Source organism: Cuculus canorus, chromosome 6 (genome assembly GCF_017976375.1).
Source record: "Cuculus canorus isolate bCucCan1 chromosome 6, bCucCan1.pri, whole genome shotgun sequence".
Lineage (NCBI taxonomy): Eukaryota > Metazoa > Chordata > Aves > Cuculiformes > Cuculidae > Cuculus > Cuculus canorus.
Window position 1 is genome coordinate 35,878,155 of NC_071406.1, and position 13,134 is coordinate 35,891,288.

The following is a 13,134-nucleotide window of genomic DNA, read 5'->3' on the forward strand; positions in this document are numbered from 1 at the left end:
GGATGGGCCGGGATGGAGCGATGCTGCCCAGCACAGGGAGGACGAGTGGCCTCAACAGCTCTTCCATGTTCCAGCTGGGATGGTGCCACCACTGCTGGGAGCAAAGTGCTGCCTGCTGCCTGGTGGGCAAAGATCTGGGGCTGAGCTCTGGACAGGGCTCGTCCCTGCTGGGTGGGAAAGGGGATGTCGAGGCAGCCCCGGGGGCTGCAGAGGGGAACCAAGGTGCCACCAGATTCCTGCTGGGCAATTGTGCCCAGGGTGTGGCACAGGCAGGTCGCTGGGAAAGGAAGCAACCACAGGGATTCCAGGGAGCAAGGAAGAGGACCCCCAGAGCAAGAGGGGGGTCAACTTCAGGGATGTCACTTGAAGCCAGAAAGGGAATGTTTCCTACTGGAGATTTCAGGGACGAAAAGCTGGAGATGCTGGGGGTTGAACCCAGGGCCTCTTACATGCGAAGCAAGCGCTCTCCCGCTGAGCTACATCCCCCTGTTGAGAGGGATGCCCATGCAGGGGGTCCTGGCCCTGGCTCCACAGCATCCAAGCCTTCTAAACCCAGCATCAGCTGAAAGAGAAAGCCTATGGCCACAGCACACGGGTGCCGTTTGTGGGCAGGTGGGGGAAGCCAGGGCCGACCCTCCTGTACTTGCTCTGCAGAAAGCAGCGGGGATGCAGTCCCCAAAGTAGGGGTTGTCCCAAAAGAAAGGCTCATCTGGGAATTGAATCTGGGACCTTTCCCACACAGAGTAAGAATCATGCACCTAGACCAACGAGCCAGGGTGCTGCAACTTTTTTGCACCCCCAGCCCCTCCGCCCCCCACGTTTTGTGATTAGGGGGGCAACTAAGACTATGGCTTTCCACCAGCATACTCACAGATCGTGGATGCTGGGAAGCAGCCCCAGGCATTTCCTAGGAGGCTCTACCGGCTCCACAGCTAGCCGGGGTGTGTGTGTGTGTGTGTGTCTGGGAAGGCAAAAGGGCATAGAGATGCTGGGTCTTGACTCCAGGGCCTCCTACACGCAAAGCAAAGTTCTCCTGCTGAGGTCCATCCCCTCTGCATCAGCAGGACCTTGCTGCCAGCTCTTGGGAGTCCCTCCTGCCCCCAGGGATGCACCATAGACCCCACTGTGCTGGGCAGCTCTGCCCCTGCGTGTCCTGGTCATGCCACGATTCCCACATGCCAACCGAGGAAGGTATTTTACCCAAAAGGAGGGCTCGTCCGGGAGTTGAACCCGGGACCTCTCGCACCCGAAGCGAGAATCATACCCCTAGACCAACGAGCCAGGGTAGAATGTGTTTCCCTGCCCTTTGTTGCTGTGCTCCATCTACTGGGTGCAGGGTTATGGCTCCTGGGTGCCCCCGTCTCCTGTCACTACACCTCAGAGACTCATTTTGCATGGTCCCAGGGCTAACGATCTCCATCCCCCCTGTCTCACAGATGCTGGTGTAGCTTTGGGACAAGACAGAAGACCTGTAAATGCCAGATTATTGGCAAATTCCCCTGACTGTTCTTTTTTTTCCCAGCCCCCAGGAGCTCCCAGATGTGCGTTCAGCAGGGTGCTGGTGTCAGTGGTCCCACAGGTGCCAGCGGGCTGAGAATTGGGAGAGCAGCTCTGGGGCAGGACAGGGAGATTTTTTTTCTGCACACAGCCTATAGCTGTGCTGGTGTGGGAAAACAAGTTGCGGTGGGAGACCCAGCTGCTGGGGGCACAGGACAGCTGCAGCAAAAACAGGGCAAAGAGCTGATTTTCAGACAGGCTGCCCACAGAGAGCCTCCAATGATAATTATAATACTTTGCAGACTGTGTCAGAGTAAGGGTTCCCTCTCTGGGACACATCCAAACCCTGTGAGCTGGCCTGGGTGAACCAGAAGAAAGGATCAACCACAGGCAGTGCATGCAAGCCTCAGTGGTCTCCCATGCCCTGCAGATGATGGAGTAGTGCGGAGGAGTGGACAGGGAGAGCACTGCACCCCTGGGGTTTCCAGGTCACATAACCCATCACAGCTGCCAGGCTCCTTCAGCCTCATGCATCCAGTTCCAACACCCGCCACTTCCTGCAGCAACAGCTACATCACCCTTCTCCTCTTTGGGAAACATGCAGACACCTAACTCTCAGCAAATATGAATTAACAGCCTTGGAATATTTAATTGAACAATTCTTAAACTTGAAACAGCCATCCATAAGTATTTCACTCCCAGCACCTTTTAAACTGTTGGGATTTGGACTCGGCTTTCATTGCACTCATCCCCGTCTCTTTCTGAGGGCTGCCGTCCCCCGAGGGAGAAGCTCAGAAGAGAAGTGGGGTGTAGGACAGCCAGGAGTGGTGTCTGGTGACGATCTGGGCTCAGGGTGAGGCACGATGGTGGTGGAACCAACAGGGCTGTGGGCTCACAGAGATGCAAGCCTTGTGAACCCCACTGCCACAGGTAGCACCAGGAGGGCCAGACTGGGATTCCAATGACTTTTGATTTGCATGCTTCTTCCCCCATTGACTCACACGTGTAGGTGGCCTGTTATTTTCTTGCTTTGTGTGTTTTCTAGCCTTGGGGAAGAACCAGAGCCCTTATTGGAGCCATCGCCTGTCTGGGTCCCCAGGCTGGTGCAGGGCCCTTGTGCAGCTGGGAGGGCATCCCACGAAACTGTGGTGAGATCCTGCCCTGAGGTTGGTCCGTGGGTGCCTCGGCGGTGCCCTCTCCTCCTTTACATCCCAGCCATGCAGCCACTTTCTCTCCCTTTCATAAAGCCCAAGATTAGGTGCCCTCTCTGCTTTGGGGGGGAAATTGTATCACAAGGCTTTGGTGGAAAAGGGAGGAGATTTTTATTGACAAACAAATTCCATCTCAGTCTGCCATACTTGCAGGCTCCCAGTGTAGGTGTTCTGTCTATCCCCTGGCTGGTTCTAGGATGAGTGTCCCCAAAAGCTCTGGCCAGGGGTCCTTCCCCCAGACAGAAAAATGTGGGATGGTGACTCTTGAGGCCAGCTCACCCTCCTGGCATTGCCCTCAGCTTGGCGCCCAGGTGCCAGGGTAAAGTACACCTTTTGCAACCCAGCAAAGGCACAGGCAGTGGATCTGTCTCACCAGGATTTCTGTCTTCTCATCTGGATCGGCAGAGAAGCCAGAGATGGGTGTGTTGCCCCACTAATCACCCAGCCACCACTAATCCCTCCATCCCATGGTGCCTGGGGTTTCCATTTTTGATGGTCCCACTCACTTGCTATTCACACCAGTCTTCCCTTTTCCATGACAAGTCTCTATGACACTCCATCTGTTCTAACTCAAACCACGACTTCATCCCTCCTCCTCACCTCATCAATCCACAGCATTCTTCTAATATGCCTTTAAATACTGAAAGGCCACAGTAAGGTCTGCCAGAGCTTTCTCTTCTCTGGGCTGAATAACCCCAGCTCTCTCAGCCTTTCTTCACAGGAGAGGTATTTCATCCCTCTGATCATTTTCGTGGCCTTCTGGACTCATGGTCTCACTTTAACAGCTCTTTTAACAGCTGAGTCTTTCTTATGCTGAGGGCTCCAGAGATGGACGCAGTACTTCAGCTGGGGTCTCAAAATGAACCCAATAGACATAGGCATGGCCAACGTGTTGTACCTGGGCTACGCTCCAGGCTTTTCTGAAAAATGCTTCTGCTGCTTTTGAAAACCATAAATAGGCAATGCTGGGACCAAACCCCAAGACCCAGCTGTTTCTCTCCATGTGCATCCTTTCACCCTCTAAGCATTATTTTACATCTCAGTCTTGGTATGTAGTTCTCTGTTTCTCACCAGGGACACCGGCTGCATTGTCTTTGCAGGAACCTGTATTTTAAGGCCTGATCAGCAGGTCTGTGGGGTCCAGCCCCAGGCAAGCCTTGGCTGGGGGCGAAACATGGTGGAATGAATTCAGGACAGCTCTTGAGATGGGAGTCAGGATGGCACAGCTCCCAGCCAGGAGTCACAGCATCCGTGGGAGACAGGGAGCCCCACAGGGCACCGAGGTCTTCAACTTCCCTGACACTGCCTGCACTAAGACATCACAATTTTCAAGTCAAATCAATGACCTGTGTGGATTTTAGCTTCCTTTGAGGCACTGCGTCTTCAGTAAAAATACCTGTATAACCTTACCAGTGGAGTCATTCAGTGAAACCTGCATAAAAATGTCACTATTCTTTCCCCCTGCTTCATCCTGGACTCTCCCATGCAGCAGACTAGTGGAAGACAGCTGCAAAACCTGCATAATGCCTACAGCTTTCTAGTGAAACCTTTGATGAAAAATCAAAGGTTTTCATAGAATCATGGAATCACAGAATGGTTTAGGTTGGAAGGGACATTTACCGGTCATCCAGTCCAGCCCACCTGCAGGGACCAGGGTAATCTTCAACTTGATCAGGTTGCTCAGAGATTTCCCTGACCTGACCTTGAATGTTTTCAGGCATGGGGCACCCTCCACCTCTCGGGGCAACCTGTGTCAGTGTTTCACCACCCTCAGTGTAAAAAATTTCTTCCTTATATCTAATCTGAATCTCTCCTCCCTTAGTTCAAAATCTTTGCTTCTTGTCCTATTGCAATGGGCCCTGCTAAAAAGTTTGCCTTCATCATTCTTCTAACCCCACTTGGAGTACTGGAAAGCTGCTATAAGGTCTTCCCAGAGCCTTTTCCAAGCTGGACAACACCAACTCTCTCAGCCTTTCCTCATAGAAGTGTTCCAGCTCTCTGATCATCTTCATGGCCTCCTCTGGACTTACTTCAATAGGTCCCTTTCTTTCCTGTGCTGAGGGCTCGAGCTGGATGCAGGGCTTGGGGGAAGAGAGGGGGGACAGGGAAGGGTGTCACCAGAGTGGAGCAGAGGGGCAGAATCCCCTCCCTTTCCTTGCTGGCCATGCTTCTTTTGATGCAGCCCAGAATGTGATTGGCCTTCCGGGATGTGAGCTGACATTGCTGGCTGATGTCCAGCTTCCCATCCATCAGTACCCCCAAGCTCTTCTCTGCAGGGCTGCTCTCAGTCCCTTCATGCCCTGGACGGTACTGATGCCAGGGGTTGCCCTAACCCAGGTGCAGGACCTTGCACTTGGCCTTGTTGAACCTCATGATGTTTACATGGGACCACTTCTCAAATTTGTCCAGGTCCCTTTGGATGGCATCCCATCCCTCAAGAGAATCAACTGCATCACTCAGTTTAAGCTGTGTCATCTGCAAATTTCCTGATGGTACACTCAATCCCATGTCACTGATGAAGACGTTGAACACTACCGGTCCCAATACGGACCCTTGAGGGAAAACACTTGTCACCAATCTCCATCTGGATATCGAGCTGTTGACCATTACCTGCTGAATGTGTCCGTCCAACCAATTCCTGATCCTCTGAACACTCCACCCATCAAATTCATATCTCTCCCATTTAGAGAGAAGGAAGTTGTGGGGGGATGTGTCAAAGGCTTTACAGAAGTCCAGATAGATTGCATCCATCGCTTTTCCTGTGTCCACTGATGTGCTCACCCCATCGTAGAAAGTCACTAGGTTGGTCAGGCAGTACTTGCCCTTGGTGAAGCAGTGCTGGCTGTCTCAAATCACCTCCCTGTCCTCCATGTGCCTCTAGGAGGATTTGTTGCATGATCTTCCCCAGCACAGAGGTGAGGCTGACAGGTCAGTAGTTCCCAGGGTCTTTCTTTCTGCCCTTTTTGAGAATGAGTGCAATGGTTTCCTTTTTCCATTCACCAGAGACTTCACTTGACTGCCATGACTTTTCAAATATCACAGAGAGTGGTTTGTAGTCACATCAGCCAATTTCCCCAGGACTTTAGGATGCACCAAGTCCCATAGACTTACACATACTCAGGTTCCTCCAGCTGTTACAAACCTGATCTTCTCTTACAGTAGGAAAGGTTTTGCTGTCCCTGTCCTTGCCTTGTGGTCCAGCCACTTGAGAGGTGTGGGAAAAGTAGTTGCCAGTGAAGACTGAAGTAAAAAGTTGTTGAGTGCCTCAGCCTTCTCCTAGTCCATTGTTACCAGTTTGCCAGTTGTGTTCATCGAGGTGGGGGGTACACTTTCTTTAACCTTCCTTTTCTGGCTGAGATACTTATTGATGCTGTTCTTATTGTTCTTTGTATCCCTTGCCAAGTTCTGCTCCAGCTGTGTCTTGTCCTTCTTGACCTCACCCCTACACAACCAGGCAGCATCCCTGTACTCTTCCCAGGATATCTGCCTCTGCCTGTGTATTTCCTTCTTGCCCTTTAGTTTGACCGCAGGTCTTGACTCAGCCATGCTGGTCTCTTTACTGTCTTTCCTGATTTCTTACATCTGGAGATCAAGAGCTCTTGTTCTGCATGGAAAGGATCCTCAAAGATCTGCCAGCTCTGTTCTGCTCCTCCCTTCTTGCGGGCAGTTTCCCAAAGGGTCGTATTGACTAGTGCCATGAACTCCTTTTCCTTCTTGCAGTGTTCAGGATAATTTTGCACCCTATCTCCACAGACGATTTCTGGCCCTGGAATAAAAATATCTGAGCAATCCTTGGAAGAGGGATGTGAAACCACACCTCTCTTTTCCTGGTGCTCTCACTGCTGAGCAATTGCCGCATAAATCTTCTCAAATTAGCAGCACCTCTGTGAAGATCTCCTGAGCAATAAAACTAGTTAGGCTTGGTCAAAGGCTTTTGAAGACCAACATGCTTTCAAGCTCAGCATAATCCCTCATAATCTTTATGCAAATTGTCACACTTAGAGAACGCTTAAGGTATGAAAGAAGATTTAAAAAAAAAAAAAGGAGGACTTTTACTCCTCCTTCCAATCAGCTGGAAAAGGTTTGCTTGCTTGATGATACACAGCATCTTAAAAAGACACTTTATTCAGTGCTTGACATCTTTTTTTTCCTGAGACACCTGCATTCCCTCCCTCTAAAACAATTACTCTCCAGTTCTCTGATATGTTTGACTAAAGTCTTCAGTCCCAGTCTTTGGGAAGAGCTGAGTATGGAGCTTGATCTGCTCTGGCTGGGTCTTGGATGGGGTTATCCTTGTCCTCCTCTGACAAGCTCACACACATGGGACCTGAAGGTCTCTCCGCTTGGCAACACAACAAAGCTCCCTGCTGAGTGTCGGTACAGCTGTTGCTCTTGCGTCTGTATCTGGAGCACATGGGGAAATTAGAGTTTCTTCTTCATGTCCTTATTATTATGTTTATCTATATTTCCTGATGGCATGACGACAGGTCTAAGTATCCCTTGTGCTTGGTGTCTATGAGAAATGTTAGGATCCATCTCTGATCAACCAGTACTCAGTTACAAGTCTCAGCAAATCTGGGCTCCCAAATTTCCTGAGTGTCCAGGGGAAACCTGCGTAATCCTGCACCGCGTTTCATGGTGCAGGCACCCCTCTTTCTCTGCAGGATCAGGGATGCTATTCTGGGCATGGCCTGCTGGACAAAGTGCACCTGTATCCACTTGTATCCAGCCATTCTCTGAGCCATTGTACTGAGCTAACGTGGGGACATGAGGATATACAGCTCATGATTATTTGTAGGGATCGCTCAAGGCAAATGTCACGCCTGCACATATCCACGTTTATGTGTGCACACAGCAGCACAGAACAAAACGTTTCTGCTGCTTTATTAGGAGGTACAGCCCAGTGCAGACACATCACATGTCTTTCTGGCACCTGGTCTATCTAGGTCTGAGTCGCTACATACTTATTTCTATAAGGCTTATTTTGGCCACATGCTGTTGAAAAGAATAAAAATAAAGACCCTAATGCTTGAGATCTAGTTTTGCCCTGGTGAATCTTAGGAATATTTCACTCTTCATGGTCACCTACAAAACATTGGGTGAGTTTTGCCTGGGATGACCATTCAAAGGAGCATCTTCCAAGAAGCCCACTCTGTTTTTTATTTTTTTCCTGATCTCACATCCACCCTTCTTAGCTCACCCAAAGCACTGCTGCAAAACACAGGGTAAATGCCATTTTAAAATATGAGACCTTTGTGTTCCCACCTCCTTGAGGAGGCAACAAGTCTGTGAGCAGTCCTTCCTAAGCAGGCACTTGCTATGGGGCAGCAGGAGAGGCTTCCAGACTGAGAAAGTTGTCTTTGGGCTAGTCACAGCAAATCACATACTTAGTCCAGCCCAGTGTGGAACTAAGCAGCAGAAACTCCCATTTCAGACAAAAAAGAACCCTCCCCTGCATCAAGTTGCCTCCAGAGTAGGTTGACCCCTCCAGACCAGAGGCACAAGAAAAACTACGAGACTCAGGCTATGATGTAGCATGACTTTAATGAGAAGGAGAATAAACCAGTTCAGAATACGAGAAGTGCATTTCCAGCGCTTGGTAAAGAAATGGATAAACCCCACTCTGGGAAGAGCTGATCCCGACAAGGTTCCTCTGCCCCACCACCCCATGACTATCTTCTTCTGTCTACAGCCCACTATAAGCATTTTTGCCCAGCCAGCAGCGAATGCTGTGCAGCACCACAGGGTGTGACACCTACATGGAAATATAAAGTAAGGCTTAGCGAAAGAAAGGTATACAAAGGCACAGACAGCTTGCATGGCTCCTTTCCTCCAGGGAAACCCACGGACATTTCCTTAGTCCTCTTCTCCAGTCTTGGTCCTGTGCTTCATTTGTCCTTCCTGACGCGGCCGCTCTGCTGGCATTGGCAGGAGGAGGTTGCTGCTTGGGTCACCCTACAGCCCACTGCCCAGGCACAGCAGTCCTGTCTTCCCCAGCCCCCGGGCACTGCCGGAGTTCACCGGGACTCCGCAGCACCGGAGGTAGCTTCCAACAGCCGCTGATGCTGTGGACCCCACCGTTGTGTTTTGCGGGTAGGTGCTGAGGATGGGCCCGGGCAGGGTGACCACAACGGTGGGGGGCTGGATGACAGCAGCGGAGTCCCCGCAGCGGCGGAAGCAGGGCTGGTTGCAGCTGGTGGCCAATGGCCGGGGACCACAGGAGGAAGGCAGGCACAAGTCGTAGCAGGACATCGTTTGGCAAGGATGTACACCTGAAAGCCAGACCCAAGGCTGTAAATGTAAGGCAGAGGCTGGTCCATCCCTGCTAAGCCCTCATCCAGTGAATCCCATAATAAGTGGTGTGGGAGAGCTAGCTGGAGCGTGAGTTTGGATGGGTGACAAACCCTATAGGAAGGCTTTACAAATGGGCAGGACCTGGCTTCCCCCTTCCCTCATCCCTTAACCCAGTCAGGAGAAAGTGAGGAGTTTGGTTGAGCTATGTTTGTGTGGAAGCTGGAGGCACCAGGTGCAGAGAGCACTGAGAGCAGACCCGGTCCCACATACTGCCCACCTCCACGCTGACAGCAAGCCGTCAGCAGCTGAAACACTCCCTGAGACATATCTAGTTCTAGCAAAACCCACTTTAATCAACACAACCTGAGCAAGCTGGACTTCACATGAGCCGATCTATCCCAACCTAAAATATAATGGACTTCTGCCCTTCCGTAAACAGGGACACATCAATCCCTGCAATCTGAACATGTGCTATTCTTTACTATTTCTTCAGCAAGGAAAACCATGCAGAATGCACCCAGCTATGTGGTTAGGGACCTTGCAAGCCCTGCATCCCCCAACACCTTGCGCTTTGAACCCCGACTCCTTATTTGGCAGCAGAAATAAACCCTTCCCTGACATCCTCCATAGGCAGAAGGGAGGCAGATAACAAACCTTGAACTCTTGTGGAGGACCAGGCAGAGGCAGTGGTGAAAGCAATAGCTCGCTAGGGAGAAAGAGACAGGCTGTCTCGACTTACCCAGGCAGTGGAGGTGGCAGCAGCGGCTAGAAGCAGATGGTGATGCTGGGCTCTGTACAGGATTTTATAGGGTGCTCCAGCCCCTCAGGGAGCAGGCGCATACCTTCCTCCTGAGACTCCACAACAACTGGCATTTTTCTCCTGGAAAGCTCTCCTGGCTGATTAAACAGTTCCATCTTTGATCTGTCATGGTTTGTTTCTATTTAATATTGAGTAAGACTGAAATGATTAGGGCTACAGGCATTAATTACCTTGCTTCCTAAGGCCAAAGTGCATTTTAGGTCTTATGCAGGAGAACATTTCAGCAGAATTTAGGGCAGGCACATCCCCAGTGCATTGCTTCCCACCCTCCTCCAAGCACAAATGATTCAGCTCCCCACTGCACCTGAGGTGAGATGGGGATTTAGGCTGAACGTGAGAAACACACATCGGTAGGTAACCCCTGTCACAGTGGTCTCCTTGATGGCAGGAAAACCAAGGGGGCTACAGGGATGAGGATGCTGGGGACAGACCATGCACGGCTGGGAGAAAAATGCTGGAGGACATTTTTCCTGCTCCAGCTTCCTAGGTGCTATGAATGCAGACATGAGGACTGACCTAGCCTGGCGTGAGCAAATTGTTCTGCTTTTTGGATCCATTTAGGGGATTTTGCCATTTATTTTGTTATTATTCCTTATGCCTGAGGTATGAATCCTGTTTGGAAGGCATATCAGATTTTAGAAGCAAAGTAATCATGGACTCTGGTGTCCACCCTGAAGGTGACGCACACTAAACCTGACTAATTTTGCTCAGTGAACTGATTTCCAGGGCCAAGAGCCTTTCTGCCCTGCTCTTTGGATATGCTAACAGTGGTGAGCCAGAAATTCATAGCTGTGCTTGCTTGTGATGGAGTGACATCGTCAAGACATTTTTAATTACAGGCAGTGGTGTGACACCAGATTGCTCGGCTGAAAGCCTGTTAGCTGCTATAACAGCCAGTGAGTCTCAAAAGTCCTGACCTGCACTTAAACGTGAATCACTTGCACATTGGGGAGAAAAAGTCTCTGATGTGGTCCCAAGCAGAGGAATGAGCCATCAGGCTCTAGGGGCAAAGAAAGTCTGAAGAAGGCTTTTCATTTCATGAAGGCACAAACATCTTCTGCCCTGGAATAAACCATGGCAGTACTAGTGCACATGTACTATGCATGTTTGGAGCCAGAGGTAGTCAGCATCACTGTTAAAGACACGTTTTGTAGGGGTTTGGGGTCATTTTAGTTCCTAGACTTGGCCTAGACTTGGCCTTGCAGAGCCATGGTTGATAGCACCAAATTGTCCCTAGTGATTCCTTCCTGTCCTACTTGCCAGGGCAAAAAGCCTTTCAGAGGTGCTGGGGTCAAGCCCAGCTCATTTATATCATACTGGAAAGGGAAAGAAATCAGCTTTTCCAAGGTGCAGCAGAGGACATGTGCTCCAGGCAGAAGCAAGCCTACTGGAGTAAGACAGGAGACTGTGGGTTCACACAACCTCCTAAACAGCAATTTCATGAGCAGGAAAAGATGATCCTTTATTTTAGACTTTACCTTGCTGCTTTTTGCCCCAATCTTGAATAAGAAAATGATGCTAGAGGTGTACCTTGGACCCACAGCCTAAGAATTAAGCCCTTCTTCTGCCAGTAACAATATTTTCCCCTTCACTTATCATCTTCCACCTCTTTTTTTGGGGTTTTTTTTTTTTTTTGGGTGTCTCTGCTTCCCTGGGAAAACAGCTCTTCCTGGGGAACTCCCTTCCAAGCTTCCAGACACAGGTTGGGATCTTCAGATTTACAGTCTCACTGTGTGTTTCTGTTTTGCAACCCAGTTCAAATACTTGAGGTTCTGCTCATATAGGACCATTGTGTCCCAGAAGAATACCCAAGGATGCAGCAATGCTTGGAGTAAATGATGGGGTCAATTAGAGAGGGCATGTTGCTGAATGTGAGCTGATCTGTGTACTGAAATATGTTCTTTGTCTGGGGAAGGGGGCAGGAGAAAAAAAGTCAGGTGGCAGGAAGTTAATCAGGTTTGTGTAATGAATGAGATTAAAACAAAGAGAAACCATACACGTAAGTGCTCTTCCTGGAAATGCAGATATTTGGGAGAAAGGCAGGGATGGGGTTTTTTTCTGACCCATATTCATTTCAGGGAACGAGCACTTACTAGTTAAGATGTGGTTTTCGATGGATGAACCACGAAACTGAGAAAATTTCACCGAACCAAATACGTCATAGCCATTTTCTCAACTTCTGCACATCCTGGATCCAGGATGCATAGCCATCCCAGCCCTTGTTGTTCCTGTAGATAAGAGCACCAAGGGGAACTTGGCCTGGACCAATACTCGCTGTGTTTCCCTTCGCATTACCAGCCTCAGCAGCACTTTGCAACTCCAGCTTCCCTGCTCTGCCTTTTGACTCTGAAAACCCCAAGGACTACAGGTCTCTGAGATGGGCTGGAGGGTGGAAACTTGTCTCTGCCCCAAAATTTCTCCTGGAAGCCAATGGCAAAGGCACACTTTGGAGCAGAAACAGACCCATTGCATCCCACCTTCAAGGAACACCTGCATCCAGTGCTGTCATCCAGGGCCTGCTCTAGGGCTGCAGCAGACCTGCTGGCAGCACTTCCCAGGTGGCTGATGGGCAAGTGGGACACCCAGGTGCTGGGAGGCAGCATCCTGACACAGACAGACCCACTCAGGCAGCCACCCCTCCGCTGCAGCCATGAAGCATCCTTGAATTCCTGTGTCCTTACTGGGACAGACTCAGGGTGCTTCAGGGCCACTGTGTGCAGCCCGAGGAGCAGAGCCTGGCCGGTGCCGCTGGGGAGAGCCAGGCTCCAACTACTGTGTGCCGCCTCAGGGCTGCAGATGTTCTAGTTTCATGTCATCACATGTCCTCTATAATTGTTGGGTCCCTGGGTGGGCCGATGCTCCACGGCGTCACCAAGGCTCGTCCTCCCAGGAGGACTCATCACCCCATGCCAGAGCAGGGGTGGGCATGTACCAGAGTGGACACAGCCCAGCAAGGCTGAAGTGTGTCCCAAAGGAGGCAGCTTGTCTCCTCTCCCAGCTGCCTCTGTCCTGCAACCCCTCAGGTCTCATCCTGCTGCAGCATCCCTTAAGTTATGCACCACCGCCCAAGGAGAAGCTTGCTCCCATCGCCCCTTTACTGTTTCACTGTCTCCAGCTGCAAGTTGGTGTTTCTCTGGAACTGTAATCCCTGTGCTCCAAACCCCACGTCTTTGTCCTGGGAAATCTCCCAAACGTCCTGCAGGTTGCCTGGCTGGCTGGGCATGGACATGTTCCTTTCCCAGGGCAGTAGAGCTGGCCAAGCACTACAGCATCCCACAGCAGCTGGGTGGGATGGGGCTGGTGTTTCCTTGC

The 13,134-nt window shown here is 50.7% G+C and overlaps 1 long non-coding RNA gene and 2 other non-coding genes across 3 annotated transcripts in view; 1 reads left to right on the top strand and 2 right to left on the bottom strand.

The window, feature by feature from the left end:
* Positions 1 to 13,134, top strand: part of LOC128852476 (uncharacterized) — a 32,780-nt gene that overhangs the window by 8,522 nt on the left and 11,124 nt on the right. The gene's annotated exons all lie outside the window — the stretch shown is intronic.
* On the bottom strand, positions 415 to 486 carry TRNAA-CGC (transfer RNA alanine (anticodon CGC)). Its single transcript has one exon. It is a non-coding gene; the product is annotated as a tRNA-Ala (tRNA).
* On the bottom strand, positions 1,210 to 1,281 carry TRNAP-CGG (transfer RNA proline (anticodon CGG)). Its single transcript has one exon. It is a non-coding gene; the product is annotated as a tRNA-Pro (tRNA).